Source organism: Camellia sinensis, chromosome 5 (assembly GCF_055761805.1).
Source record: "Camellia sinensis isolate YWXY chromosome 5, ASM5576180v1, whole genome shotgun sequence".
Classification (NCBI taxonomy): domain Eukaryota; kingdom Viridiplantae; phylum Streptophyta; class Magnoliopsida; order Ericales; family Theaceae; genus Camellia; species Camellia sinensis.
Genome location: NC_138965.1, coordinates 9708885 through 9721035, shown reverse-complemented (window position 1 = coordinate 9721035; position 12151 = coordinate 9708885).

Below are 12151 nucleotides of genomic sequence, written 5' to 3'. Positions count from 1 at the left end.
CATCACCAAAGTTGCCTCGGCTCGAGAACTTGGGTACGAGAGGGGAAGGTCATGCAATGAGCACCCCCCGCTCGCCCGATCAAAGATCGGCCACTACTAAACAGATATCTTGTTTTTTAAAATACATGTGTTCTTATTCCGGTTAATTAGCTAGAATTACTATGTGATGCGCACAACACACAAGTATAGACTAGATCGCCTAATTTGGAACAAAACATCGCATATCCGTTTGTTTGGAAATGGCTTGAAGTTTGCTACTCGCAAGTAGGCTAAAACACGAATTTCAATGAATCGTCCCAATTCAAGTAATCCAACCTTCACCAACAGGCATTCAGGCAGTTATATCACATAAGCAGTTAGCCTCATGGCAAGCATGCTATCATGGCAGTCACTCACACACATGCAAGGATGCTAAAGCATAAATACTTATCGAGTACTCTGAGCCAAAACCAAAGCTATGTTAGAAATCAATGCATGATCCTAGCTATGTCAAGAATGCCTAATGCAACACATACAAAATGCAACTAAGATAGGCTCGGCTACTCTAAAATGTCATGTGAAATGCAATTTGATAGATGTATTCAAACAAGAATTGAAATACAACGCAATTAGTATGGTGCGCCGAGCCCGGTGCATGCAAGACAGATGAATGAATACGAACATGCGAGCATAAGGATGTTAATTGAAACATGTCCTAAAACTAACCATCGTAAGCTAGTAAATAAAAGAGAGACGGAAATGGGTGTTAGAAGACATGCATCACACACACGCACACTTATTACAACAATTGTGCCCTCTCGACGGAGGGTCCGAATAAATAATACAGAACTAGCTAGCTAATCTAAGCTAATCTAATTAAACTAGTTATTACACGACGAAAAGAATAACAAGTTACAACTACTTATTACACAACACCAACTAAGTAAGCAATCTAAATGAGCATGCAAACTAAATAAATGTGGGCTGTCCCAGCTCTGCTTTGAATGACAAAGGATGCATGCATGCTTGAATTGCCTTGTTCGGAAATCCCTCGTGACGCCCTGACTTGCCTCTATTTGCAATTGACCTCAGAACACTGCACAAAGCTCCAGAAGGCTGAAACTCCATCCTAGGAATCTGTGGGAAGGCTGCCAAATCAGCTATTGGCCTTGGAGACCACCTGCCGACCACTTTTGTGGTGAAAAACCAGAAAAAGTGGTTGGCCAGCCACCAAATCTGGTCGGCCGACCAGTTTCTGCCCCTGGTTTCTGGTTTTCTACAACAGAAGGCAAAAGAGAGAGATGGCAAAGTATTCGCGACACATGTGTGTACGACCACTCTCCGCATCATTGCATAAGCTCAAGGGAGTATAGTCCTTGACCCTCGGGCCACCAATCACGCATCTCGATGCATGATGGCCGAGGAGTCGAATTGCACAACTCAATGTGAAATGAATGCACATACAAGTACCTAAAGCCAACAACTCCGTCATGGGTAGTCAAGAGTGTCGACGACCGGAATCGAGGCACGTTTCATCATTTCAACCATGAAACGTCCCTCGTTCCCCGTGTTTGGACTAACCCCTATTCCAAACACAATGCAACCAACAAGGCATGTACCAATGCAACTCTAGCATGCAATCTTAATGCAATGCAACTAAGTCATGCAAACATGCAAGGGATAACATACAAACATGCAACTAGCATACACAATGCTATGAACTAACAATGGCATACTCAATGCACATGACACTTAGCATACACAATGCACGTAGAAACTAACATACACAATGAGATGAACAAGGCATGCACAATGCAATGATCAATCATGCGACAACATGGCATACTCAATGCTATGAACTACAATGGCATACTCAATGCAAAATGAACTTAAACCAAAATGGATGGGCCTCAGCCACACCCAAATCAGTGGCCATAACACCAAGACTAAGGCACCAAAAGGCAAGACACACATGCACACATATTGGTCCACAAGCTAGGCAACAAGAACACAACCTTTAGGGGCACTCAAGGGGTGACAAAAGTGGGAGCATGGCAAGTCTATATGCTCTGAAATTACATGCAAAGTGAAGCCATATCATGCAAATAGCTCAAATAAAGCATGCCAAGAGACTTGAAATGCAAAGCTAGTCAAGGGCTTTACACTACAACCATACCAAGCAATGCTTAAATGACCTAAAGCACTCAAAACAAACCTAATGCAGGTCAAAACAGTGGCTGAAATGGACTGAAATGATAACATGCTAAGCAAGAAAAAGCATGCCCAAATGATGGCTCGCAAGCAAGGCACAAAGCTCAACTCTCAAATACAATTAAAGAGTGATAAACATGAGAGTATGGCAAAGATATAAGCTCTGAAATTCCATGCCAAATGATGCGAAGGTATGCAAACATCACAAATATAGCATGCTAGGGACCTCAAAACTCAAGACTAGCCAAAGCATATTTGCACTATAACTATACAAAACATGAGTGATATGACCATGGCAACCCAAAACAGTCATAAAACAGCCCAAAATATGAATAAAATCATGTTGGAGCATAGTCAAAATATGCTAGAACGATGAGCCAAAACATCATGCACACAAGACTAGTAAGCAAGATTTGTTCTACAAGTACATGGAGCATGCAAAGGACTACCAAATCAGTTAAAAATAGAGTCATGAAATGTCAAATGATGACCAAAAATCTACTAAAATGGAGCCAAAACATGCTAGCAAAACATGCTATTTTGATGAGCCACAAATGGGATTACACTACACATACAAGAAGCATGCACAAGATGACCAAATCAGCCATGGACAGAGTCAAGACAAGTCCTAAAAGTCACAAAAAGGGCCTGAACCAAACCTCAAAGTAAAGGACACATGCTCCTTTGATAGGCCAAAAACTCAAGCAAAAAAAACCAAAAGAGAGGGGGCCACCCCCCTTTGATTTGAGGCCTCAAAACCACATGCCTACCAAGGCCTAGAAAGGTCATGCAAAGGTTAGAACAAGAGCCAAAAGGGATGGCTCAAAACAAGGCCTAAGAGGGGGTGGACTTCCCCCAATGCAAAAATGACCTTAAACAAACATCACAAGGAATGAAAAACAAAAATTTTTCTAGTAAGAAGTTAAGCTCAAATCAACATGCAAATATGGCTAGGAGAGTAACCAAAAACAAAGCTTAAAGAGGAGAAAAAGGGGTTACCCTTGAAGCACTGCAAAACCAGTAGGTTTCCAACTTCAAATGGGCATAACTCCTTCATATGAGCTCCTTTTCAGGTCATTCTTGTGTCCAAATTGAAACCCCAGAAGTAAGCTTTCCAATGGTGACAGCCTTGAATCAAAATTCCAACTCTGCAAAAAGTTATGCCTATTTTTGTGAAGCCGCGTAGTTTTGGTCCTACCCAGATTCATGCCGAACTTCTCCCAAACTAGTTTTCTTCTCTTCTTTCCTCTTTTCTTCAACTCCAAACCCCTAAACAAAGTGTTTTAAAAGATTTTTCAAAGATTTCATCTCTCTTTCATTCATTTCGACATTGTCCTTGCTCTGTTTATCGAAAAGCACAGCATTTAACGAAATGCGAGCGTCAGAACATCGTAAGAACTTTATTTTCAAAACATTTTGAAAGAGAGGGTTTTAAGGTCTAAAATATTTTGATCAAGATTGTTTTGGGCCAAAAGGGGTATGAAGTTGGGATTTGACTCTCTCCTTGCCGAAGAAACTGAACCTTTGCTCTGCAAACCTTTCTCTACCAAGTAAACCATCAGTAGTGTCCAAGTCTTAAGGGCGGTCAAAAATGGGGTGTCTACAACATGATTTGTGACTCAATAAAGATTAATAAGCTAACAATCAATATTAATTAGTTGATTAAAAGAATAAGTTATTAACTTAGTAGCACTTGATTAAGAAACCAAGTAAGAAATTGGTTTATTAAGAAAAGAATGATTTAGTAATGAAAGGATATGTGAAATGAGAACCCGATTCATTTAAATAAGAAAGAATAAGCATAGTAGAACTCCGGAATGCTCAAACAAAAAAAGATAAGAAAAGTCAAATTTGATCAAGAAATTAATATGGTATTTTAATGTGTATATGTTATGTGCTTGTGTAGGTCACGCGCTATTGTCTGCCTGATTTGTCTGATCTGTCTAATCTGTCTGATCTGCTTCTACAGCTATCAGTGAGTAATAACTTAGTAAAGCTATATTCAACTTTACTTTTTTCTGTATGATGAATTAAGATCTGTTTTTTGAAATGATATGTTCTATACAATGATTGATTGTCTAATTTCTGACAATGTATTCGTGGCATCCTTAGCATCATGTGATATCTGTTAGCTGTTACATGGTATCGGAGGTTCCATTATGGAACTTATTATGTCTGTCATCTGTTACCCGTACCGGAGGCTCCATCATGGAGCTCAGCATGTTTATTCTCTGTTACCCGGATCTAAAGGTTCCTTTATGCAACTGGTTATTCATAACCACCATATGTTCTGTATCTGTTCTATTAGCGCTAATGGATGTACCACGTATGGTTAAGCATAAACTCTGATTTCTGTATATGATCTGAACAAGAATATGACTATGAATATGAATATGAATCTGTTTATGAATCTGAACTATGATTTCTAAATCTAGTATAGACATCATTTATTAAAACCCTTTACTCTGTTATTATTCACTGGGCTCTAGCTCACTGTATTATTTATGTATGTAGGTGATCAAGCACGTGACCAGGCTTAGAGGCGTCTGCCTAGAATCTATTTTTTGTCAGCCAACATATGTGCCTCCCATGGAGGTTCCGGATATGTCAAGCGGCTATGGCTATGTGATTTAAAGTTTAAGTTTCATTTTCTTGTTTGGTTAAACAAGTCTTATGTATTTTGTAAATGGGGCTAAGTCCCTTTTTGTCTAATCTGTATATATATAATGACATAAGGATGATGTGTATATATGTATATAAAAAAGTTTTAAATTTTTCTATTTCATATAAGTCTGCACAGCTCAATGGACATTGTATATTTGTTATTTGCTTCCGCTAGCCCCTAATATTATGTCAATTTGTCTCAGAGGCCTTCGGTAATCCCAGGATTACTGGTCGGTTACAATGCTAAACCCATAGGGGCGGATTTAGGTCGTGACACACAAGAAACATCACCCTATCATGCATGATCAAGGGCAATGGAAACCTAAGAAAGTTGAGACATTTCATCACTTTAAGTATAAAATGCTCCAACTTTCCTTGTGTCTAATTAACATCCGATTGAACACACAACACACAAGTTATTATCTTGCTCAATTTTAGTCCCAAGTTGTTAGTTACTCATTTTAATTTACCAACCATTCTTTATTCCAATTAACTTCAAAATGTGAGTTAGAGTCCTCTAATGGAAAGAAGGCTCAAAACACAAGTTGCTTTGGGTATGAAAGAAGTCTCATACCGTTGGTAATGAACCCCCAAAGGGATTAAACCATTAAGCATAAATCCTCAATTCCATACTTAGGCACACAAAGTACTTGAAGCAATTTTCAAAGCAAAAAGAAAAACCAAGAAATGGTGGAGGTTGCAGAGATGATTAGTGCTAAAATGAAGTGCAAAACAATACCAAAGCATGTAATTAACTCAAACAAGAGGTTCCTAATGGCCTAAAACACCAAGCTTGTAAGGACTATGTCTCGACCCAAACTCGCCCCTATGGGTTTAACACCGTAACCGGCCAGTAATCCGTGATTACCAAAGGCCTGCTTAACAGTAATAACAGTAATACAGAGTATAGGGGCTGGCGGAAGCCAAAACAATAAATGAAAGATGTCCAATGAGCTGTGACAATCTGTATGCAAAAAGACTTTTCATAACGCGTTCACATTCGGAACAAAAGCAGTATGTACATACATCATATACAGGCATTCAGGTTAGGGACCAAATCCCTACCATAACAGTACAGTACAAGTCTATACAGTATTACAAAACAAAGACAGAAGGGTGAACCGAGACACCGCAAACGAGCCTAAGCTTGAACACACTTGGAACCTCGCAGTGAGGCACGTTGGTTGGCTTGACAAAAAAGGAGTTTAACCCAACACTCCAAGCTCCGATCTGGTGCCTGGACACCTACATATATATATATAAACAGTGAGCTAAAGCCCAGTGAATAACAGTTGTGTAAAGAGGTTAAGAATGAATGTCCTTTCAGTCATCAAACAGTCATATCAGTCATTTAGAAACCATAACAGGTATATGTGGTACATCTAATAGCAAAACAGTACAGTAGGTCTTAACAGACCGAACAGTCAGTTGATAGCCATCATAACAGTAAACAGTAGTGGTTCTAACATGGGAACCGACAGAGATCTCTGTGACAGTAGCAGTAACAGTAAAGTAACAGTAAATTGCTAAGAATGCCACGAATACAGTTCACAAATAGGACAAACATTCATTCAGTAAGAAATATCATTTCAGAAAGCAGTACAGTTGATCATTCAGAAAATATTCATGATTGAACGTATTTCACGCTCAAGCGTTAATTTCCCAGAGCACTGGGCTAATAGCGGCTAGTGAGCGTCCTCGGATGCCAACCCTACACAGTTACAGAATGAACACACACTAAGTTACACATTTGGGAATCAATGACTTAGTCCCTATCTTGACTCGGTGTGGTTCTACATCAATATCCTCATTAAGATGCCTTAAACATGGCCTAGAAATGCCTAGGATGGAAAGACGATGCAAAGATGCACTGTAAAACACTTTTCAAAATTTGCTGAAACAGGGGTCCACGCTCGAGCGTGGCTTTCTACGCTCGAGCGGACATATAGATAAAGGATCTCCGCTCGAGCGTGACTTTCCTCGCTCGAGCGGACTGCAAACATAGGAAAAGGTACTGGATGCATGCAATTCACGCTCGATAGGTGCTCGACCTTCGCTCGAGCGTGAGACACAAGTCCATGCTTGAGCGTGCATTCCCTCGCTCGAACGGACTGTAAACATATGAAAAGTACTGGATACACGCATTTCACGCTCGAGCGTTAATTTCCCCACTCGAGCGTGGATCCAAAATCTGAAATTTCTAGATTTGTCTCCAAGCACAAAAATCAACATTTAAAGCATCAAATTCGATTCCTTTGGGCCAATTTTCGGGAAAACACTTTAAAACTCATAATATGACATGTTTTGAAGATCAATTTGCAAAATCAAAGCCCAAAGGTGAGTCAATTAAACACAATTTCAAATAAACTTCAAGAACATAAAGTGTATGTAACATGCATGTGTTCGATTGAAATCAAAGCTTCCAATACGTAATCAAATGAGTCAAAACTTCCAAAAACATGATGAATTCATGAACTATAATCAAGATATGGACATGCATGTAGCAATTTCCATGAAAACAACCTCAAAATGCTAGAACATGTACATGCATGCATGATTTAAGCTTCAATTCAACATTTTAAAACCAATTCTAGACTTAGACCACTAATGGCTCATGGACCATGCAAGATACAACTAGAATTCAAGTTCAAGAAGATGATTCTCCTACCTTAGGTCTTCAATTTTAAGTCTAGAAGCTCAAATATGCAATCCTCTCTTCAATCCTTCCAAGTTCAAGCAAGAATTCCTAGTTGAAACCAATTTCTCTCACTCTTCCTCTCACACGGTTTAGGCTCAAGAAAAGGGCTGAAGAAATGTTGTGTCTAAGTGTGTAGTTCAAGCCTCAAGATGTTAATAAAAGTGGCCCACTAGATGGCATTTTGGTAAATAATGCAACTAATGTAATTTAACATTATTTAATCTAATTTAATCATTCTAAATCACGTTTCAATTAAACATACCATAAAATCACATAAATTCTAATTAACATGAAACACTAATCAATTTCAGATTCGGCCGCCGATAAGGCCTTCAATCCACAGTTTGACACTTAAAACATGAACAAATCAATTAACAGTCAAACAGATAGGAATGTGTTTAAACTAATACACTCAATCAATCAGTTCAGAATGTCAGTCAAATCAGTTATTTAATCATGTTCAGTCACAGTTTAGCAGTAATCAGTGGTATTATCAGTAAACAGTGGTGAGGGTTGTCACAAACTATTACACTATAACCGTGCAAAACAAGACTCAACTGACCCAAACAGCCCAAAATAGAGCTAAAGCAGTTTAAAATAGAGGTAAAAACATGCTGGAACAAAACTACGAAAAGCTAGAAAATCATGCTAACACATGGAGTTAACTAGGCTAGCAAACAAAACGCAAGAAGGGAAGGCTCACCCCTCTAATTTTGGACTTCAAAACATGTTTTTTGCCATTGAAAATATTCTGAAATTCAGTGGTTAAAAGCCCTCCAAAAAAAGATGATATAGAGATAGGAAACACAAGTGAAGAAGCCTTACAAATAAGGTACAAAGAAGGGTGAACCACCCTTACCTTAAAATGGCTTCAAATCACAAATTTCAACACATTTTGACAAAGTTTTCATAGCTCAAAAACAGCCCAAAAATAGTATAAAAAAAAAAAAGGAAAACAAGCACACAAAGTAAGCTAACAAAACAACTATTATACCTCTTGAAGAGAAGAGTGATTCTAGGCAACAATTCAAGCCAAATGTAACTTTTAGAGCTCTAAGAGGGCCTCAAAGAACCTCAGCTCAAAGGTGAGCAAGTTTGGTTAAGGAAGTTAATGAAAGAGTGTAATGTAAGTAGGCAAAATTGTAGAGAAATGCAAGAGAGAGAGAGAGAGAGAGAGAGGGGAGAGAGAGAGAGAGAAAATTTTGAATTTTAAATTTTCCAACCTTAAAACATGAAAGAGGGACTCCCTATATATAGAAAACATGAAATCTATACAAGGAGATCCAACCCTTCGCGTGTGGACAGATACAGGCATCTGTGCAAACAGTTGGCACAACTGGCACAAAATATCTGCAAAAAATACTAGTGGCCGGCCGGCCATTAGTGATGGTCGACAAGGCACATCAATGGCTGGCAGACTAGAAGCTCTGGCTGGCAGCCTTCACAGATGACCGGCAGGCCACTAGAGACTGCAAGAGGGAAAGCCCAAGACATGGTCCAAAAATGAGACAAAATGGATACAGGGTTTGAAAGGCTCAAACCTGTGGCATTCTGCTAAGGACTTCGAGCACTTAGCGAGTAAACAGACTCATCATCGGATATACCTGCAAGAACGTCCAAGTCTTGAAAAGTCGTAAAAAATGGAGTGTCTACAAGTATCTGGCCCTACTTTTCCTCGCCGGCATACCCATAAAGCAACAATCAGGTTGAGGCCTCCAATAAAGTGATCCTAGACAGCATCAAGAAATGATTGAAAAAAGAAAAAGGCAGGTAGGTTGAAGAATTGCCCAGTGTGTTGTGGGCTCATCGCTCTACTCCAAGGCGATTTACTGGAGAAACGCCATTCGCTTTGTGCTTTGGGACACAAGTAATTATCCTTCTTGAATCTTCCTGCCCACACTGAAATCCAAGGTTTTTGATATGGGCCGTAATGACATGATGTTGGCCTTAGATCTGACTTTGATTGAAGAAGGCCGAGATCGTGCTCTTGTATGCATGGCGCGGTATCAGCAGCAGCTTGCCAAGTCATGTAACCAGCTCGTCCAGTTGCACTGTTATACACCTAGAGAACTGGTCCTCAAGAAAGTGTTGCCTGTTACTAAGAATTTGGCAGACGGTAAATTAGGCCCTAACTGGGACGGTCCTTATCAGATTGATTCAATTACCAGAACAGGGGTGTATCAGCTTTCAGACATGGCTGGCAAAAGTTTGCCACGCCCCTGGAATTCCACACATTTATGTAAATTTTAACATTAATCCAACTTGTACGGCATGCTAGTTTGTTTCTAATTTTTGTTGTTATGCTAACATGTACACATCTATGAATTCCGCAATGCATTGCCCTTTTTATCGCTGTCTCGTTAATAATGGTTGAATAATGAAAAAGCCTTCGAATTCTGAGTGCCCTTTATAAATATCTCATTTGGGCCAAATAAGCCTCCAAATTCAGAACGCCCTTCGTAGATATCACGATTGGCCAACACAAAGACTCCGAATTCAGAGCGCCCTTCGTGGATATCACGTTTAGGCCAAATAAGCCTCCGAATTCAGAGCACCTTTCGTGGATATCATGATTGGCCAACACAAAGACTCTAAATTCGAAGTGCCCTTCATGAATGTTCATGTTTGGGCCAAATAAGCCTCCGAATTCGAAGCGCCCTTCGTAGATATCACGTTTGGGATGAACAAGCCTCCGAATTCGGAGCACCCTTCGTAGATATCATGATTGGCCAACACAAAGACTCTGAATTCGGAGCGCCCTTCGTGGATATCATGACTGGCCAACACAAAGACTCTGAATTCGGAGCGCCCTTCATGAATGTTCATGTTTGGGCCGAATAAGCCTTTGAATTCGGAGCGCCCTTCGTGGATATCACGTTTGGGCTGAATAAGCCTCCGAATTCAGAGCACCCTTTGTGGATATCACGATTAGCCAACACAAAGACTCCGAATTCAGAGTGCCCCTCGCGGATATCACGACTAGCCAGCACAAAGACTCCGAATTCGGAGTGCCCTTCATGGATATCACGTTTGGGCCGAATAAGACTCTGAATTCAGAGCGCCCTTCGTGGATATCACGATTGGCTAACACAAAGACTCCGAATTTAGAGCGCCCTTTGTGAATGTTCACGTTTGGGCCGAATAAGCCTCTGAAATTTAAAGCGCCCTTCGTGGATATGATGATTGGCCAACACAAAGACTCCGAATTCAGAGCGCCCTTCATGAATGTTCCCGTTTGGACCGAATAAGCCTCTGAATTTGGAGTGCCCTTCATGGATATCACGACTGGCCAACACAAAGACTCCGAATTCAGAGCTCCCTTCATGGATATCACGATTGGCCAACACAAAGACTCCGAATTCGGAGTGCCTTTTGTGCATGTTCATGTTTGGGCCGAGTAAGGCTCCGAATTCGGAGCGCCCTTCGTGGATATAACAATTGGCCAACACAAAGACTCTAAATTTGGAACGCCCTTTGCATTTGGAAATACAGCAGCGTGGGCCAACAAATATGCAATTATCACACAAGTTGATACAAACATTAAACAAAGCAATGTAACAAATATTTATTTATTTCACCAAAGACGCACAAATTCTTGGCTTTCGACAAATTCAAAAGTACAATAACATGTTTCTTGATATCTAAGTCTTCTACGGCTCGGCACCCTCTTTGTCGTCCGTTTTTTCGACGTCATAAGCTTCGAAGGGAAACTTGTAATTCTGAAATAGTGGTGACGCCGAATCGATGCCCATGGCTCATAAATCCCTAATCCAACCGTGCTTGAAACCACGATTCTTGCATCGACAAACATCTTCTGCCAATTTTTCCTTAGCCTTTTCAATGCCGATTTTTCGGCCATCAAAAAAGCCTTCTTCATAGGCCTGAATTCTTATAGCCTCTTTAGCAAACATGTTTGTCGTTTCCCTGTTAGCCATAGCATGATCCAGTAGGCACTGGTTGACTCTATCCGTGACAACCGGGTGTGCGGCATATGGCGATTACGTCTCAGCCGCCTTAGCCTTTTAGGTCACTCTCAGCTTTTTCCATGCGGCACTCCAAATTCTGAATGTGCCCCTCCTTTTGCTCAAGCTCTCTTTTCTCCACACACAGGCGCATACTGACTTCATACATGCTGTAAAGTCCTCGGATCGACCCATGTATACTTTTCCTAAAAATCTCATAATCACCCCGGCCGACAAGTGACTGCTGTATCTCTGGTAGAAAATATTTTTCGGGTGAATTCTACCGCCACATTAGGATCACGGACTATTGAGTCCGTTTCGGTCATTGGCTTGTTCCTAATAAAGATCGAAAAGCTCAGCGAGCGCGGTGGTCTGCTCCGCTCACTTCGTGGAGCGACATGCCCACTTGCGATTTTGAGCACCTTCGTTGTTGTGCCCATCTTTGGGGGACCGCGCTACTTCACCTCTTCTAGGGGACCTACTTCGACGTCTGGGCTACCGACGTCTCTCTCTCCCCTCTACTGTCACGTTTCCTATTCTTTGAGCTTCACCCCTAGCAGCGCAATGTATTTCAGCGTCTAGCTCAGCCAAGCTCCTTCATTCTCCTTTACTATTGAAGAATAACCTCTGAGACATC